This window comes from Ovis canadensis, chromosome 19, assembly GCF_042477335.2.
Source record: "Ovis canadensis isolate MfBH-ARS-UI-01 breed Bighorn chromosome 19, ARS-UI_OviCan_v2, whole genome shotgun sequence".
Taxonomy (NCBI): Eukaryota; Metazoa; Chordata; class Mammalia; order Artiodactyla; family Bovidae; genus Ovis; species Ovis canadensis.
The window spans coordinates 25,909,320-25,914,043 of record NC_091263.1 but is presented as its reverse complement, the minus strand read 5'-3'; the positions used below and the strand labels follow the sequence as shown (position 1 = coordinate 25,914,043).

General features: G+C 46.6%; 1 non-coding gene across 1 annotated transcript; it reads left to right on the top strand.

Annotated features, from left to right (window-relative positions):
* Positions 1-4,220: 4,220 nt before the first annotated feature.
* Positions 4,221-4,293, top strand: TRNAG-CCC (transfer RNA glycine (anticodon CCC)). The gene has a single exon. It is a non-coding gene; the product is annotated as a tRNA-Gly (tRNA).
* Positions 4,294-4,724: the final 431 nt, after the last annotated feature.

The following is a 4,724-nucleotide window of genomic DNA, read 5'->3' as shown; positions in this document are numbered from 1 at the left end:
AGTGCTCTCTCTCTCTGGGCCTCCCCTTCGCAGGCAGGAGCAGGCAGATGACAGTCTGGTTCCAGAAGGCTCTGGAATGAGTGCAAACCAGAAAAGGGCACCCCTCGCAGTCTGAGCTTGGAGATGGGACCAAGGAAGTGAAATTTCTGGACATCTTTGGATGATTAAAAATTATTTTTAAGACAGTAAAAGTAAAATACTTCGGAAAAATGAAGAAGACACTAGTCAGCTACATGGATGTGGCCAGACCTTGAGTGTTTACAAAACTCTTTAATATTTTCTGTTTCTGTGAGCCCTGTGATGAAGGTGGGTGAGTGTCCCTCATCCTGCTTGCTTACTGTATGCCAGGCTCTGGCTGGGTACCACGTGGCCCCAATGATGAGAGGCCCACTTGATGCAAGGAATAAGACTCTCTTAGGGAAGGACCATCATGAAGGTCTCACAGCAGGGCTCTCTGCCCCATCCAAGGCCTCATGGGAGCCTAACTAACTCAGATCTTACAGAAGCCTGAAGGTCCCAGGGACGCTGAGGTCCCACTACTGACATCAGGAAGTGGACCATTCAGGATCAGGGCCACTCCAGCCCAGAACGCCTGTTATTCCAGAATAAGTCATTCGTCACGAATGAGACTCTCTTAGGGTCTAAGCACTTGTCTCCTGCTAGCAACTCACAATTTTCATTTTGGAGGGCGATGCTGCGTGGCTTGCCGGATCTCAGTTCCCCAACCAGGGACTGAACCTAGTCCAAGGCAGTGAAAGCCCAGACTCCTAACTCCAACACCATCAGGCAACTCCTGACTCACTCGTTTTCATAAAAAGTGAAAGTGAAAGTTTAAGTTGCTCAGTCATATCTGACTCTCTGCGACCCGTGGACTGTATGTAGCCTGCCAGGCTCCTCTGTCTGTCCATGGGGATTTTCCAGGCAAGAATACTGGAGTGAGTTGCCATTCCCTTCTCCAGGGATCTTCCCGACCCAGGGATCGAAGCCAGGTCTCCTCTACTGCAGGCAGATTCTTTACCGTCTGAGCCATCAGGGAAGCCCATTTCCATAAACCCCGGTTTAAATTCAAGATAGAGGATTCATTCGGCTTAGCTTAAGTTACTATAGTTGTATAAAAATCACTTTAACACTTAAAAAATATTTCTATGCATGCGACTTACAATTTGGGCAGGACTTAACAGGCATAGCTCGCCTCTGCTTTACGTGGTGTCGCCGGTGCTTCTTGCAGGCTGGGGTGGGAAGTGTCTGGAGGCTCACGTTCTTACATTGTGGCTGATGCCAGTTGTCGGCTGTAGGCTGAGACCTTTGGGCTCTTGGCTGGAAAACCTACGAATGGTTGTATCAGCCATGCCTTTTCTTTACCCTGCTCTGATGTTCTGACATCTTGGGGCCCTGCTGACTCTGGAGTCACTGCCCATTCCAGGGCTACCTCATTCCTACAGAAAGCAAATAACTTGTTATAAACATGTCTTCCAGGTTTCCCTGGTAGCTCAGTGGTAAAGAGTCTGCTTACCAATGCAGGAGGCGTGGGTTTGACCCCTGGTCCAGGAAGATCCCACTTGTATGAAGCAACTGGACCTGTCCGTGCGCCACAACTACTGAGGCTGTGCTCTCGAACCTGGGAGCCACAACTACTGAAACTCATGCACGCTAAAGTCTGTGCTCCACAATAACAGAAGCCACCACATTAAGAAGCCCTGGTCCCCAAACTGGAGGGTAGCCCCTGCTCTCTGCAACTAGAGGAAAAGCCCGCAGAGCAATGAAGACTCAGCACAGCCAAAAATAAAAAAAAAGCAACAGCATGTCTTTCATGCAAATCAGTCAATCCAGAGCCACCTCTTTGATGGAGCTATTATACCCTAGGCTGCTACTGCCCTAATCAGACAACTAGAGATAGTTCCTCAGAGAAGGCAATGGCACCGCACTCCAGTACTCTTGCCTGGAGAACCCCATGGATGGAGGAGCCTGGTAGGCTGCAGTCCATGGGTTTGAAAAGAGTCGGACACGACTGAGCAACTTCACTTTCACTTTTCACTTTCATGAATTGGAGAAGGAAATGGCAACCCACTCCAGTGTTCTTGCCTGGAGAATCCCAGGGATGGGGGAGCCTGGTGGGCTGCCGTCTGTGGGGTCGCACAGAGTCAGACACGACTGAAGTAACTTAGCAGCAGCAGCGGAGATAGTCCCTGTGTCCTAGAGCCCACTGAAATTATTCTAATTAGCCAATCCTAAACCGGCTAACCTGTCTCACTTGTTCCTTTCCATTGACACCACAGTAAAATCTCCTGCCACAGTTTCCCTTTCTTGCTCTGCCTCCTGACCCAACCTGTGCTTCCTCGTGTGTGCTACCCCCCACTGCCCCGTGGCACAGTGCAAAACCTTCTCTTGGAAACTCTGAGAATAACAAACCGTCTTTCCATTGGCAGTCATCCTTGGCGTTTCCAAGGCCCAATCAGGGGGAGCCTCCTCTGACTTGAGCATTCTTGGCCTGCGCTTCCCTTGGCCTGTGGACCTATTAACCAGGAAGGTACAACTGCAGAATGAGAAGGGAGAGGTGGGCGGAAGGTCCCCCAGGTCAGTCTGCAAACTGCTTAAACGTATCCTGACTTGGGCAGACGAGGCTGCACCCTCATATGAGACCATCCTATGTGCTGCACAGGGCCCCTGAAGGAGGCCCTGCTACTCAGAAACGCTTGATGTGCCAAGAATAACATTTCCCTTTCCGATACTGAAACACATTTTTCTTCCTTTCTAACTTAATTCAACTTTAAAGTTTCTTTTCCACTTTTATTGATATAAATATATTTTCCTCAACAGCGGGGTTCTGAAAGATTCTTAGATACTGCCCCCCCCCTACCCCCAGTGCTGTGTATGGCTGAGACCAGCTACCAGGGAGCGAGGCTGCTTGCACCTCTTCCAAAGACAGCTGATGAAACGCAGGACTTCCGCAGGGGAAGACTGTCTGGACCACAACCACTCTTCCTTGTCTCTGAGGACTGGGGCTGCCTTTAGATGGAAACTCCTTTATTAGCAAATTGATTATTTATATAAGGGCTGTCTCTGCAGCTTCCTCATTGGTGTTAAGCTGCTTTAAAAGTTCCAGATGCAGCAAAGCACTCTCCAGCCCTGGTCATGGTTGTTATCAGACTTGACTCAAAATCAACTCAAGAAAACAGCTTTAAACGAGACTGCAAACTGGTAACCCAGGGGTGACATCCAGCCCACAGGCCCATACTTGTAGCAAACATGGTTTGTCATTGTTGTTTTGTTTTTGCTTATACAGTGCAGTCTCTCATAATTTTTTTTTTATAACTATAGACTTATGGAGACTTTGCAAGAATAAAGAACTCCCATATACTCTTCAACTAGATTCCCAAATGTTAACTTTAATCCCCTGTATTATTATTATGTGGACCGTTTGAGAATAAGCTGCAGGCTTACTCCCAAACAGTTTAGTGAATATTGCCTAAAAACAAGAATAGTCTCTTATATAGCCATGTAAAGTTACCCAATCAGGAAATTAACATCATTACAGGAGACCTTAATCACCTGGAGACCTTACTCACCTTTCATTAATTGACCCATTCTGCCCTTTATAGCAAAAACAAAAATTTATTTTTTTCTAGTTCAGAATCGAATTTAGGTTTATGATGCTAGGTTTCTCATCCCCCACCCCCAGCTTGCTACAGATTCTCCAAGGCTGGGGATCAGCACTTTGGTGATGGCATGGATTTCTGTGTCTCCTTTATATCTGTATTTTAATGAAAGGTTTAATAAGTTGCTATGAGCAAACTTTGCAGTTATCCTCTCCCTGACAGGAGGGCCTGTAACCTCCCTAAGTGACTACATACTGGCTACATCAGCCAAGGATTTTTGGGCTTCCCTTGTGGCTCAGCTGGTAAAGAATCCGCCTGCAATGCAGGAGACCTGGGTTCGATTCCTGGTTTGGGAAGATCCCCTGGAGAAGGGAAAGGCTCCAGTATTCCGGAGGCTCCCACTCTAGTATTCTGGCCTGGAGAATTCCATGGACTGTATAGTCCACGGGGTCACAAAGAGTCAGACATGACTGAGTGACTTTCACTCACTCAGTCTGAAACAGTTACTTGGTCTGTCTTTCATGACTTTGCCAGGTGAAAAAGGCACAAGTCAGTTATTTTATAGGATATCCCTTAACAGAGGTTCGCCTATTGTTTCTTCAAGGTCAGACTCAGGTTGAGACTTCCCTGGTGGTCCAGTGGCTAAGACTCTGTGCTCCCAATGCAGGGGGCCTGGGTTTGAATCCTGGCCAGGGAACTAGATCCCTCATGCCACAAGTGAAAAAAGATCCCGCATACCACAACTAAGACCTGGTGCAGTCAAAGAAATAAATACAATAAATATTAGAAAAAGACTAGACTCAGGTTATTCATTTTTGGCAGGAATGCTCCGGAAATGACATTGTATCATTACAGGACATCATATGAAAGGCATATCATGTTGCTTTACTGTGGCATGATTGGAAACATTTTTGATAACAGTAATGGCAGCAACTTTAAGGTTTGTTCACTGTAAATGTTGTCCCTTTGTATTTTTCCCCTTTCTAATTTAAAAGCTTTTTGTGAGGAGGTGCTTCGAAACCATGCAAATATTCTTACTTTCATCAAACATTTAGCCTCTCCTTTTAGCATCTGTTGATTCTTTCCTGAATTGGTTACTGCTATCAGGATTTTCCCCAATTCATCAGT